We start from the raw sequence: 14982 nt of genomic DNA, 5'->3' as shown, positions 1-14982 counted from the left end.
CATGAAAACTTAGAAAAATCTCTTGCGTTAAGGCTTCACGCCCATGTGCTCAAACCGTGTGGCGAAATAGGCTAATTATCAAGCCTTTTGTCACTCTCACACCACATGCATAGATACATACTTATCCAATAACATACAACGTGGCATAAATGAGCTCTTAAACATCTACAAACATGTTATGCTCAAGTTATTTTCTTATGCAATAAATATTATAGAATTTGCCCATATCATTACCACATACTAGACATAACTATCATTACATCACAAACCATTCATGAAGCATTATTAACTATTTACCAATCACTTAATCCTGCATTAGTTACTAGCTCATCAATGAATCTCAATTCAATCTCTAGGTATACATGTTGTAAGCCACATCACAAGAGATAATAACATACATGCATAAGAATAATCATATGGGCCCATAATGTCATTAGCCGACATAGGCCAATTTACATGACTAATACTACCTTAATAACAAGCCAATGCCTTTGGCTAAATCATAATATTACATACGCACATTAAAACCCTATACATGCCATAGACTCGAATCACTTGAGTTTACTTACTCCGATAACGTTAACTCGATAGGGTGATAATATCTCTGACGGCCTCCAACCCGGGCTAACCTGGAAACTCTAGAAAACATGGGAAAGAAGGGGGGTAAGCTTTCGCTTAGTAAGTTCATATGAAAACAATAAGCAACTCATTAACTTGTTTTATCAATGTTTACAACATATTTTCAAGTTCACTACAAGCTGTCTTTCTGAGCAACGGTCACTAAATTATTTATATCTGGAGCTACGAAACTCTGAATTAAGTTCCGTTAATTTTACCTGAAACTAGACTTATTTTCCTTTCTTCCATAAAATTTCCAGAATTTTTGGTTAAGCCAAATAGTACAGTTTATTAGTTAAAGTCTCCCCTGTTTTAGGGTATGACCACTCTGACCCCTGTGCACTACAAACCGAATTTCTCCCTGTACAAAATTCCAACGACCATGCCGTTTATTTCCCATAAAAATAGACTCAATAAGAAATCCATTCATGTAAGGTATAACTCTTAATAAATTTTTTACAATTTTTGGTGAATTTCTAAAGTTAGAACAGGGGATCTCGAATTCATCCAGACCCTGTTTCACAAGAATTCAAATATCAAACAATATGGAATTCTTTTTCTTCCTCTGTTTCTTTCATGTGAAAATAGACTCATTAATCTTTAATCCCATATTTTATTCTGCCTCTAACTCATTTTCCACTATTTTTAGTGTATTTTCAAAGTTACACTACTGCAGTAACTGAAATCTGTCAAGGCTAAATTACTCATTCATGATCATTGTTCATAATATTAATACAACACCATTTTATCCATCATGGTAAGAACACATATTATGCATCATAGATCATCACATATCAAGGCATTCTCATAGGATTAGTTTACATACTTGCACAACTCGTAACATAACTCGAGTGCATACTCACCAATGACTTACCTCATTGAGACCATCATCAACTCTTTCCTTGGATTGCCCGTTGAACACTTGGAATACTAATTAGATACTCGGAAAAGCCTTTGCACATAAGTGCCTCAATTGTAGCTAAAGCTACCTCATATCTCATGACATTTCAATGCTCACTCTCGAGCTAGTCATCTAGACTCATAATTCCTAGTGACATGTCACTCGTATCCTATTCTATTCCTAAGGTTCAAACGGGATTTTTCCTCGTCTATTAAGGCTTTGTCTTATCATATTTCTATTAATTACATACACATTAATATCTGTACAATTCATGTAATGATAACATTTAAATACATGTATAGCATGGTATTGTTTACATACGAACTTACCTCGATACCACAAATGTGAAAAGGACATACTCGTCCATAAATCGATTTCTTTCCGTTCTAGGTCCAAGTCTCAATTTTCATCATCTATATAAGCCATAAAAGCTTGGCCGAATGGAGCTCATCCATGGCTGCTATTTTCTGTTCTTTCCCACGGTTGAAGAAGAAAGAATGAAAAAAAATGATAGCTTTTATCATTTGTCTTATTAGGTTATTTTAATTAATTTACAAAATTACCCTTTTTATTTCAACCAAATTTCAAAAATACCAAACAAACATCCATTCACTAACTTATTAAAGGAATAATTGTCACATAAGGACTTTCAATTTAAAACTCATAACAATTAGGCACCTCATATATAAAGAACTCAACTTTTGCACTTTTTACAATTTAGTCCTTTTGACTAAATTGAGTGCTCAAACGTCAAAATTTTCGAATGAAATTTTTACGAAATATTTTCATAAATTTATAGACTATAAAAATATAATAAAAATAAATTTTTTTTTCTCGTCGGGTTTGTGGTCCCGAAACCACTGTTCCGACTAGACCCAAAATCGGGCTATTACATTTCTTCCCCCCTTTAGGGATTTTCGTCCCCGAAAATCTTACCAGAAAAAGTTGTTCTCTACTTTCACGAGTCACTTATATCTTTTTCTCACAACTTACAAAACAATTCCACACAAGCTCATACTTAAGATTTCCTATAGCTTTTCCATAGTTGAGGTATAAACCTCGAGCTCAATTTGAAACACTTTGGACCGACATTCTTGGAACTATAAACTTAGAAACATACAACTCAGTCACATCGGTTGAATAATATATCTGTACATACTAAAATAATCATGCAGACTTCCATCATCAATCTTTCACAATTCAACTTGCATCTCTCCTTTTCACGGAAATGAGAGACATCCCGATCTGAAATTCATAACATCCTTTATCATTTTCTTCCCATGTCATCATCGACAATAATAATCTCGAATACATTTGATATTCGGCTTTACCCTTCGACATCATTTGAACGAATAAACAAGATACTGCTGTAAACTCTGTACTCAATTCTCAGATACCCGAGTTTCTCGATCTTGAAATCTTACTCAATTTATAGTAATAGAAACCGAAATCAAATCCTCCTGCAATTCCAAATTAAAAGTCGAATCATGTCTTGTACTTGTTTAATTTACCACTTATAGCCACATTTCTATACTCGATCATCAACTGTTTAGAAACTTTACTAACATGAATCAAATGATTCCAACTTCATAGATGTGGTCTTTTTATTAATCGGGATAACTATACTTATAACATCTCTCGAACAAGAGAAATCCAACTAATATGTTTCCATAACATACTTTCAAGAATAAAACCCCATCATTTCGATTGTGTCGACTACTTACCAAAGAACACGTATTCGGTATTCTCGAACCGAGAATAAACTTAAATGCACATAATTCAGATTTACTTTTGCAGAATAACCATTCTTTACCCCAGAGATTTTAAAGAAATCTCGACACTGAAATCCCCACACTTCTATGGTCGAGCCAGAAGCTTAATCATAACAGATTCTAATATCGCAAGTCAAAGATTACTCGTAAAGATAAACCAAGCTTGATAATTCTCGAAACAAGAACGATAGAAAAGCTAATATAAGAAATTCCAAGATATAAAGACTATACCAGAAATCTGAGAATATAATCCAAAAGAAAATAATAAAGATGATCCAAAAATCCTCAGAGAAAACCAGAAGGAAACTCATGTGCATATGCTTTAGAATTTCTCATAATAGAGATAATATAATTCTCGCATATATAAACCAAAATCAATAGAACATCAGAATAATCTTACATAGATTTTTACTGTCAACTTCATTCCAATATATCAGAATAGAAATCTGAAGAGATGGGGAAATGTAGATCATAACTAACTGGACCAATAGAACTTTTCATCTAATATCACAGTCTCAAAGATCCTCACACGGTAGAATTCCCACTCGAAAGGGATAACCATAAGTATTCCCCAGAATAGAGGAAAACATAGAATACTCAGAAGAGAAAGATAGCCATCACTTTTGTTTAATTGAATTCGTCATACTCAGACATCTGTGCAAGTCCGACATTATTCCTCTAACTAATTCTGTCTTCGCTAATCTCATACTATTCCATTTTTGTACTCTTCAGTTTCACTTTTGCAAGCTTATGCAACATATCTCTCGAGAATCTCATCGTATAAATCTATTCTGGTAAGGGGCGAAGATTGTAAAGCCTCTAAACTTTTGACTCTCAAGCAAATACATATTCAACAACAACATAGCTTTACGCATATTGATTCAAACATTTCAAATTTCCAACTTGTTATAAACACATTTTCACATATCTCAGTAATACATGTAACTTTATTTCATGCGAATATTAGCTAAACATAAGTGAATTTATCATAACTCAAACTTTCATTTCTTTTTCTCGAATTACCCTTAATGTTTTATCAAATTCCCATATTTAGTCTTAATCACTTGCCAATATTTATCAAATTGGAGAACGTCTTATGGTTTTGAGTACATCGCTTACTTGATGCCATAGTTCAACTATGGTCTTGTACTAGCTCTCATCCATACGTGTCGATCCGTGTCCCGCAGGTCTTACACTGACACATGTAACCGTGCTGACGCATGTCCCAAACATGTCTTACACTAGCACATCTCGTAGCCGACGCATGTCCCAGACATGTCTGACACTGGCTATCATCTCGAGGCCGATGCATGTCCCAGACATGTCTTACACTGGCTCTCATACTGTGGCTGATGTATGTCCTAGACATGTCTTACACTAGCCCTCGTCTTAATGCCAATGCGATGTCTCATACATGGTCTTACACTGGCACACAAATCTCATGTATTGCCATGGTCCAACCATAGTCTTTTCCGTCAATTCATTAGTGAACGATCGTACTCATTCCCTGCGTTCCACCCAATTTGATCTTTCATTACAACTTTCATGCTATTGTGACATTTATGATTCTGTAACTGAGATTATAAAGCATAACATTATTGCATATTGACTTCATCAATCTAGACATAAATGTCAACCTCATGTATATACTGATTATTAATCATGCAATAAAAGCATTCATACATACATTCTGTCATTTCAAGCAAATTTCTTTCTTTTCCTAAACACTTGACCAAATCAAGTTGGACATTTAACATCGTATGAATACTAACATGCATAAAAGCGCTTTTCACAACTTAACTGTGTTTTACTCCACTATTTCACATTCTTTATCTCAAGAGCATCACACAATGAAAACTAGTTCATATAAAAAAAATCATGGATTTCTTTTCATACCTTTCCAAATTTTCAGCATATCATAAGCATGATTCAATAATCTCAACTTTACTCTTATCTCTATCAAGATTTGCTCGGTTGGAACTCATTCCTGTCTTAATCAACAGTTTTGTTAAGGCCGAGAGATATCACACTATCACGAGTAATACTATGGCATGTATAACTAGACTCTCTTACGCTAGGTTAGTCCGAGAACTTACTAAACCATGCTCTGATACCACAAAATGTAACACCCCTCGACCTCATCCGACGCCGGGACGGGGTTCGAGGTGCTACCTGACTTTTACTAACACTTCCATACTAAACAGGGCCATGAAATCTCAAATAATTAAAAACTTTTCTTTTCACATGCAATCATCCCTTATGCGAGCTTACGAGGCCCAATACATGCATTCAGGCGGTTCGGGACCCAATCGAGAACTCATGAAAACTTAGAAAAATCTCTTGCGTTAAGGCTTCACACGCCCATGTGCTCAAACCGTGTGGCCAGAAATAGGCTAATTATCAAGCCTTTTGTCACTCTCACACCACATGCATAGATACATACTTATCTAATAACATACAACGTGGCATAAATGAGCTCTTAAACATCTACAAACATGTTATGCTCAAGTTATTTTCTTATGCAATAAATATTATAGAATTTGCCCATATCATTACCACATACTAGACATAACTATCATTACATCACAAACCATTCATGAAGCATTATTAACTATTTACCAATCACTTAATCCTGCATTAGTTACTAGCTCATCAATGAATCTCAATTCAATCTCTAGGTATACATGTTGTAAGCCACATCACAAGAGATAATAACATACATGCATAAGAATAATCATATGGGCCCATAATGTCATTAGCCGACATAGGCCAATTTACATGACTAATACTACCTTAATAACAAGCCAATGCCTTTGGCTAAATCATAATATTACATACTCACATTAAAACCCTATACATGCCATAGACTCGAATCACTTGAGTTTACTTACTTGATAACGTTAACTCGATAGGGTGATAATATCTCTGACGGCCTCCAACCCGAGCTAACCTGGAAACTCTAGAAAACATGGGAAAGAAGGGGGGTAAGCTTTCGCTTAGTAAGTTCATATGAAAACAATAAGCAACTCATTAACTTGTTTTATCAATGTTTACAACATATTTTCAAGTTCACTACAAGCTGTCTTTCTGAGCAATGGTCACTAAATTATTTATATCTGGAGCTACGAAACTCTGAATTAAGTTCCGTTAATTTTACCTGAAACTAGACTTATTTTCCTTTCTTCCATAAAATTTCCAGAATTTTTGGTTAAGCCAAATAGTACAGTTTATTAGTTAAAGTCTCCCCTGTTTTAGGGTATGACCACTCTGACCCCTGTGCACTACAAACCGAATTTCTCCCTGTACAAAATTCCAACGACCATGCCGTTTATTTCCCATAAAAATAGACTCAATAAGAAATCCATTCATGTAAGGTATAACTCTTAATAATTTTTTACAATTTTTGGTGAATTTCTAAAGTTAGAACAGGGGATCTCGAATTCATCCAGACCCTGTTTCACAAGAATTCAAATATCAAACAATATGGAATTCTTTTCTTCCTCTGTTTCTTTCATGTGAAAATAGACTCATTAATCTTTAATCCCATATTTTATTCTGCCTCTAACTCATTTTCCACTATTTTTAGTGTATTTTCAAAGTTACACTACTGCAGTAACTCAAATCTGTCAAGGCTAAATTACTCATTCATGATCATTGTTCATAATATTAATACAACACCATTTTATCCATCATGGTAAGAACACATATTATGCATCATAGATCATCACATATCAAGGCATTCTCATAGGATTAGTTTACATACTTGCACAACTCGTAACATAACTCGAGTGCATACTCACCAATGACTTACCTCATTGAGACCATCATCAACTCTTTCCTTGGATTGCCCGTTGAACACTTGGAATACTAATTAGATACTCGGAAAAGCCTTTGCACATAAGTGCCTCAATTGTAGCTAAAGCTACCTCATATTTCATGACATTTCAATGCTCACTCTCGAGCTAGTCATCTAGACTCATAATTCCTAGTGACATGTCACTCGTATCCTATTCTATTCCTAAGGTTCAAACGGGATTTTTCCTCGTCTATTAAGGCTTTGTCTTATCATATTTCTATTAATTACATACACATTAATATCTGTACAATTAATGTAATGATAACATTTAAATACATGTATAGCATGGTATTGTTTACATACGAACTTATCTCGATACCACAAATGTGAAAAGGACATACTCGTCCATAAATCGATTTCTTTCCGTTCTAGGTCCAAGTCTCAATTTTCATCATCTATATAAGCCATAAAAGCTTGGCCGAATGGAGCTCATCCATGGCTCCTATTTTCTGTTCTTTCCCACGGTTGAAGAAGAAAGAATGAAAAAAAATGATAGCTTTTATCATTTGTCTTATTAGGTTATTTTAATTAATTTACAAAATTACCCTTTTTATTTCAACCAAATTTCAAAAATACCAAACAAATATCCATTCACTAACTTATTAAAGGAATAATTGTCACATAAGGACTTTCAATTTAAAACTCATAACAATTAGGCACCTCATATATAAAGAACTCAACTTTTGCACTTTTTACAATTTAGTCCTTTTGACTAAATTGAGTGCTCAAACGTCAAAATTTTCGAATGAAATTTTTACGAAATATTTTCATAAATTTATAGACTATAAAAATATAATAAAAATAATTTTTTTTTCTCGTCGGGTTTGTGGTCCCGAAACCACTGTTCCGACTAGACCCAAAATCGGGCTATTACATTACTTTTAACTCATCTAAAATCTAACCGTCATCATATAAGGTTAACTGTGTGTTCATTGCCCGTAAAGCGAATAAATATTTTCTACTCAAAGCATCTGCGACTACATCAACTTTCCCCAGATGATAATCAATCACTAATTCATAGTCTTTCAACAACTCGAGCCATCTTAATTGTGGCAAATTCAAATCTTTCTGAAACATTAGATACTTTAAGCTCTTATGGTCGGTAAAAATATGACATTTCTCACCTAATAAATGATGTCACTAAATTTTCCATGCGAAAACAATAGCGGCCAACTTCAAATCATGTGTTGGATAATTCTTTTCATGCGGCTTCAATTGTCTGGAAGCATAAGCTATCACTTTGCCTTCTTGCATGAAAATACAACCCAAACCGTTCAATGACGCATCACTAAAAATCACTCTCGTAAATCATTCAACACAATCACATTGTCCCTTATAAGGGCCTACAAGGCCTGAAACATGCTTTAGAAGTGGTTCAGGACTAAACCGATAACATATGAAAATTTTTAGAAACTTAGAAAAATTTCAGTCATACAGGGGTCACACGCCCGTGTGAATAGGCCGTCTGCCTCCGACTTATAAATGCTTACGATACAAATACTTTGATTTTCTGATGCCATAATCCAACTATGGTCTTAGACAAGGCCCCGCCGTGGTCTTATATTCACACCATAACCCAGTTATGGTCTTATTATCTGATTTTCCATAGCCCAGCTATGGTCTTATTCAGCATCTCGTTTAGTTAAACCGTACATTAAATTTAACATCTTCATATCTATCTATTAGAATAACTACTATCTCAATTTCATCCATCAAATAAATAGATACACATTTAAGTTCAATTATACGAACTTACTAAGCTTTATAGCTTACTTTGTTATTTTCTTCTATATTTTATAATATATCGAAGCTAGCTCAGAACCGGGAATCGTTAGAGACTTCATCGCACTATCGGACATCTATTTTGGTGCTTTTAAAGTGTGTATATATGGTATATGGCATGTATAGGCTTGTTTCATTTTGGTATGGTTGATGAACATGTAATTAGGCCATTTTAGTTGGCTTGTGATGATGAATATGTTAATATATAAAGATGTGTAAATGGCTTTGTTTTGAGTTTGGTAATTGACTTATATTGAGTAAATGATGTTGAATTAATAATGCATGTTTGGAATAGTTTAACTAAATGAAATATATATGTGAATTATGTATATTAAGGCAAGTTGAATTAAAAGGTATTTGAATAGGTAAATGGCATTGAATTGAGTATTGAATTGGTTGAAATGGATATAGTATGATTGTGTATTGGTTGATGAGTTTTCGCTGCATGTTTGTGTTTTAAAATGGTACCAATTTATCTTGTATAGGCATGTGCAAAATGGGTGGAAAAATAGCTTGGTAAATGACCTATTTTTGTCCACACGGGCAGAGACACGGGCGTGTGTCTCAGCCGCGTGTGACACACGGTCATGGTACACAGCCATGTGTCTCTTGGTGTTAAAATTGAATTGAAGTCAGTATGCTCCACACGGGTGTGTGACTGGCCGTGTGGTATAAGTTAATATACCCTCTAATTGGCACACGCCCTAACACACGGGCATGTGACTTGGCAATGTTGCATAAGTTAGTATACCCTCCAGTTTTCACACGGCCTGGGACACGGGCATGTCCTGGGCCGCGTGATACAAGTCAGTATGTATGCCCTATTTTCACACGGCCTACCCACATGGGCGTGTGTCCTCTGTTTTGAGAAAAATTTTCAAAGTTTCGTGAAAGTTTTCTAAGTTATCGGTTTAGTTCCGAACCACTTCTAAAGCATGTTTTCGGCCTCGTAGGTGATAAACCTCAAAGTAATATATTTTAATCCCGTGCTTGGTATATTTTTGGATGAATTATCATAAGATTTACTGAATTTGATTCCCCTAATCCTTTAATTTCATGTCTTATATCCAGATAAGCATAAGAAAGTGAAAAGTGTAAGAAAATGGCCAAAAACGGACCAAATAGGTTTATTTCAGTGCTACACAGTGCCCAGACACTTCCACACGGGTAATCCATATGCTCATGTGTGTCACATGGGATGGCCACACTCCTGTGTGTCATGGCCGTGTCGACATTAAACCACGTCAGAATTGCACACGGCCTAAGCACCTTCACACGGGCGTGGCACACGGTCGTGTCCCTATCGAGAACTATTTTAATTCTACTCAAAAAAAGGGTAATTTTGGGCTATTTTGGGCATTCCAAAGTCTATATAAACAACCTAGAAGAGGATCAAAGGGAGACACAAAGTAGAAGACAGAGAATATTCGAAGACAGCCATCGGAATCAGCTCGGAAGCAGGATCTACTTCAAGACTGAAGATCTCCATTCAATTTCCTTAGAAGTTTTTTGGGTTTCTTTATGTTTCATTGTTTTCCCAATTTTGAGATGTTTTCCCCCATCACTATGAACTAAACTCCCTAAATACCTAAGGGAGATGAAACCTAAGATAGATCTTATTACTATTTGAATTATATGATAAATACTTGTTTTTATTCTTAATTATGTGTTCTTAATTCTTACTTTAATATTTCAGGATATTAATTCAAGTCTGATGTGCTTATTCAATGAAGAAAAAGTCCATGTTTAAAAGTAGATCTAGCATAATTAGGCAAATTTGAATGCAATCCTAGACGTAGGATGACGTAAATATGCCAAATTAGAGTCAAATCTAATAAGGGAATCTATAGATCGAGTTAATGCGACAATAGGGGTTTTAATTAGAAAGAGATTTCAATTAATTAACCTAGAGTCAGTTGTTTTTAATCTCGAGAGAGATATTAACATAAACTAAGGATTTCTATGGATTAAGTTAAGTGAATAAATCATCTAGTTCAGATAGTAAGTGAAGTCTAGGTGGATTCTTCCTTGGGTATTTTCTTCTCCATCGGTTTTCCAAAAGTATTTTCCAACTTTTATTTCTGTCGTGTTCTTAGTTAATTAAATAGTTAATTTTAGTTTAAAAACATACCTTTAATTCTTAGGCTAGATAATAAAAAGATAGTAATTACTAGTAGTTTTAGTCCTTGTGGATACTATATTTTCGGTCTCACCATAACTATACTACTGTTCGATAGGTGCGCTTTCCTTAGTCAAATTTTTAGTCAGTTTAGTGACCATCAAGTTTTTGGTGCTATTTCCGAGGACTAAGATATTAGGAACGCTTGATTTTTATTACTTTAGCCAATTTTACTTTTATTGCAATTTACTTTTTGTTTTTAGCTTAATTTTTCTTTTCTAATTGCTTCTGGCAGGTGTTTCTAGTTTATGACTAGAAGGAACCCATCAGGACCTTTGCTTTTCGATAGTGAAATAAAGAGTACAGCTCACAGAAACCGAAGAGAAATAAGGTGAAGTCTACAATACATAGAGGAAGAGCAAGAGGACGTTACAGATTTTATTGAAGAGATGACCAATAATCAGAATAATCTACTACCTTCTGTAGTTGCCGTAAATCTTGTTAATCAGAATCCTGCTCCTCGTACTATGTATGATTATGCTAAGCCTACTTTAACAGAAACTGGATCGAGTATTGTTCGACCTGTTGTTGCTACAAATGATTTTGAACTGAAACCTAACACTATTCAAATGATACAACAGTTTGTTCAGTTTGATGGTTTGTAGGACGAGGACCCCAATATGCATTTAGCAAACCTTTTGGAATTCTGCAATACGTTTAAAATAAATGGCGTTTCTGACGATGCCATTCACCTTCAGTTGTTTCCCTTTTCATCAAGGAATAAGGCTAAATAGTGGTTGAACTTGTTTCCACGAAGGTCAATCACTACTTGGGAGCAAATGACCGAAAAATTTTTACTTAAATATTTTTCGCCGGCTAAAATGACTAAATTGAGGAATGATATCTCTTCTTTTGTGTAGATAGATTTAGAAATACTATATTATGCATGGGAGAGATACAAGGATTTATTGAGAAGGTGCCCTTACCATGGGTTACCTTTATGGCTATAGGTTCAAACTTTCCACAATGGTTTGAACCCCTCAACTAGACAGATGATCGATGCAGCGGCCGGTGGAACCATAAATAATAAAACACCTGAGGAGGCTTATAAGTTCATTGAAGAGATGTCACTGAATAATTATCAGTGGCAAGTTATGAGAACAAAGCCAACAAAATCAGCCGGTGTTTTCAACCTAGATGCAGTCACCATGTTATCAAACCAAGTAGAACTCTTGAATAAAAAGATTGACGGTCTATGTGGTTCTACGCAGGTATATCTAGTGATGCAGTATGACACGAGTGGAGGTGGAATGGACAATTCAGAATATCAGAATATTTTCCTTTAGGCTCCAACTTGGTAAACGAGTAAATAAATTATATGGGTAATAATCCTCGCCCTTAAAATAATCCTTATAGCAACAAGTACAATGCAAGTTGGCGAAACCACCCAAACTTCTCATGGGGAGGCCAAGGAAATCAAAGACCACCACCCCCTCCAGGCTTCCAACAACAACCTTACCAGTAAGAGAAAAAGCTGAACCTTAAAGAGATGATGACGAAGTTTATTTCAGTGGCGAAAACCCATTTTCAGAATAATGAAACTACACTTAAAAATCAACAAGCATCGATTCAAGGGCTCGAGAATCAAATAGGACAGCTGACTAAGATGATTTTAGAGAGACCACAAGGGAGCCTGCCTAGTAACACTGAAGCCAACCTAAAAGAACATTTGAAAGCAGTTATCTTAAGGAGTAAGAAAGTGTTAACTGAATCTGAAAAGAAGCTGCTACAAGAAGCTGGTAGGAAAGAGGATGATAAGGTAAGACCCGAAATCAGTGAAAAACCGATGCTGAGGGAATATAAACCACCAATCCCATATCCAGCAAAGTTGAAGAAAGACCGCATGGATGCACAATTCGGTAAATTTCTTGAACTTTTTAAACAGTTGCATATTAACTTACCTTTTGTTGAAGCTATCTCGCAGATGCCTACATATACAAAATTTTTGAAGGAGCTTCTAACAAATAAAAGGAAGTCTGAAGAGTTGTCTACAGTAGAACTCAACGAGAAGTGCTCGGCCATACTCTAAAATAAACTGCCAACCAAACTGAAAGATCCAGGAAGTTTCACTATTCCCTGTTTAGTTGGTAGTTTAAACGTTGAGAAGGCACTAGCTGATTTAGGCGCTAACATTAATTTGATGCCTTACAAAATGTTCAAGCAACTTGGCCTTGGGGAACCAAAACCTATTAGGATAAGTATTCAACTGGCTGATAGATCTATTAAATATCCTAGAGGTAGTATTGAAGATATACTAGTAAAAGTAGATAAATTTATATTTCCTGTAGATTTTGTTGTGCTTGACATGGATGAGGATGTTGAGGTGCCTTTAATTTTAGGTCACCCATTTTTAGCCACTTCTAGGGCTATTATTGATGTAGGTAACGATAAACTTGTACTTAGGGTAGGTGACGAAGAGATTATTTTTAAAATTTATGATGCCACGAGATTTTCTAGAGAACAAGATGACTCTTATTATTTTATTGATTCTATTGATCATGCTACTCAAGATTCATTACAGGAAATCGTTCATAAGGACACGTTGGAACTGTGTCCTGCACAAGGAGATGAGGTAAATGACGATGATTTTGTGTTAGGTAAGACAAAAATCTGAATTAAATTCTAATGAGTCTTCACTGCGATAGAAGAATTATGAGGGTATTGAGGTAAACAATGAATTGAAATTAAAACCCTTTGTTGAAGAATCTCCTAAATTGGAATTAAAGTAACTACCAAATCACCTAGAATATGCGTTTCGTGGAAATAATTCCATATTACTAGTGATTATTGCTTTAGATTTATAGCCAACCGAAAAGGACGAGTTACTTCAAGTATTAAAAGAGCATAAAAGAGCTATAGCCTAGAAGATTTCTGACATAAGAAGGATCAGTCCTTTTTGCACACATAAAATTTTAATAGAAGATGAATATAAACCTTGTGTGCAAGCTCAAAGATGACTGAATCCTAACATGAAAGAAGTCGTAAAAGCTGAGGTAATTAAAATTCTAGATGCTGGAGTTATTTATCTTATTTCTAACAGTTCTTGGGTAAGTCTTGTGCAGGTTGTCCCTAAGAAAGGAGGCATGACTGTTGTGGCTAATGAGAAGAATGAATTGATCCCAACACGCATAGTCACGGGATGGAGAGTTTTCATTGACTATAGGAAGTTGAACGATGCCACGAGAAAAGATCACTTTCCTTTACCATTCATTGATCAGATGTTAGAAAGATTATCTAAGCATATGTATTATTGCTTCCTAGATGGATTCTCTGGTTACTTCCAAATTCCAATAGCTTCTGAGGACCAAGAGAAAATGACATTTACATGTCCATATGGTATGTTTGCTTATTGACGAATGCCTTTTGGATTATGTAATGCTCCTGCCACTTTTCAACGATGCATGTTGGCCATTTTTGATGAACTCGTAGAAGACATTATGAAGGTATTTATGGATGACTTCTCGATATTCGAAGACTTTTTCCATCTTTGCCTTAAAAATTTAAAACGAGTCCTAATGAGATGTGAGGAAACGAATCCACTAAATTGAGAAAAATGTCATTTCATGGTTCGTAAAGGGATTGTGTTAGGCCACAAAATTTCTAGTAAAGGGATCGAGGTTGACAAAGCGAAAATTGAAACTATTGAGAAATCACCTCCCCCTAGTACAGTTAAGGCTATTCGAAACTTCTTAGGACATGCTGGATTTTATAGAAGATTTATTAAGGATTTTTCTAAAATAGCTAATCCTTTAACGAATTTAATAGAAAAGGATGTGCCATTCGATTTCAATCAGGAATGTTTAGAAGCATTTAACACTCTGAAAGATAAATTAATTAATGCTCCGATTGTAGTTGCACCTGATTGGAATTTACC

The 14982-nt window shown here is 35.0% G+C and overlaps 1 long non-coding RNA gene and 1 other non-coding gene across 2 annotated transcripts; both read right to left on the bottom strand.

Annotated features, from left to right (window-relative positions):
* Window positions 1-282: 282 nt before the first annotated feature.
* LOC128283767 (uncharacterized) lies at window positions 283-2413 on the bottom strand. The gene is made up of 2 exons (XR_008274178.1): window positions 1849-2413; window positions 283-638 (listed from the first exon to the last, which is right to left on the bottom strand). It is a non-coding gene; the product is annotated as an uncharacterized LOC128283767 (long non-coding RNA).
* A 9522-nt stretch (window positions 2414-11935) lies between these two features.
* Window positions 11936-12042, bottom strand: LOC128284914 (small nucleolar RNA R71). The gene has a single exon (XR_008275333.1). It is a non-coding gene; the product is annotated as a small nucleolar RNA R71 (small nucleolar RNA).
* Between the last annotated feature and the right edge of the window lie 2940 nt (window positions 12043-14982).

The sequence above is a fragment of the Gossypium arboreum genome, chromosome 11 (genome assembly GCF_025698485.1).
Source record: "Gossypium arboreum isolate Shixiya-1 chromosome 11, ASM2569848v2, whole genome shotgun sequence".
NCBI lineage: Eukaryota > Viridiplantae > Streptophyta > Magnoliopsida > Malvales > Malvaceae > Gossypium > Gossypium arboreum.
The sequence above is the reverse complement of the archived record's forward strand: the minus strand, read 5'-3'. Positions and strand labels throughout refer to the sequence as shown.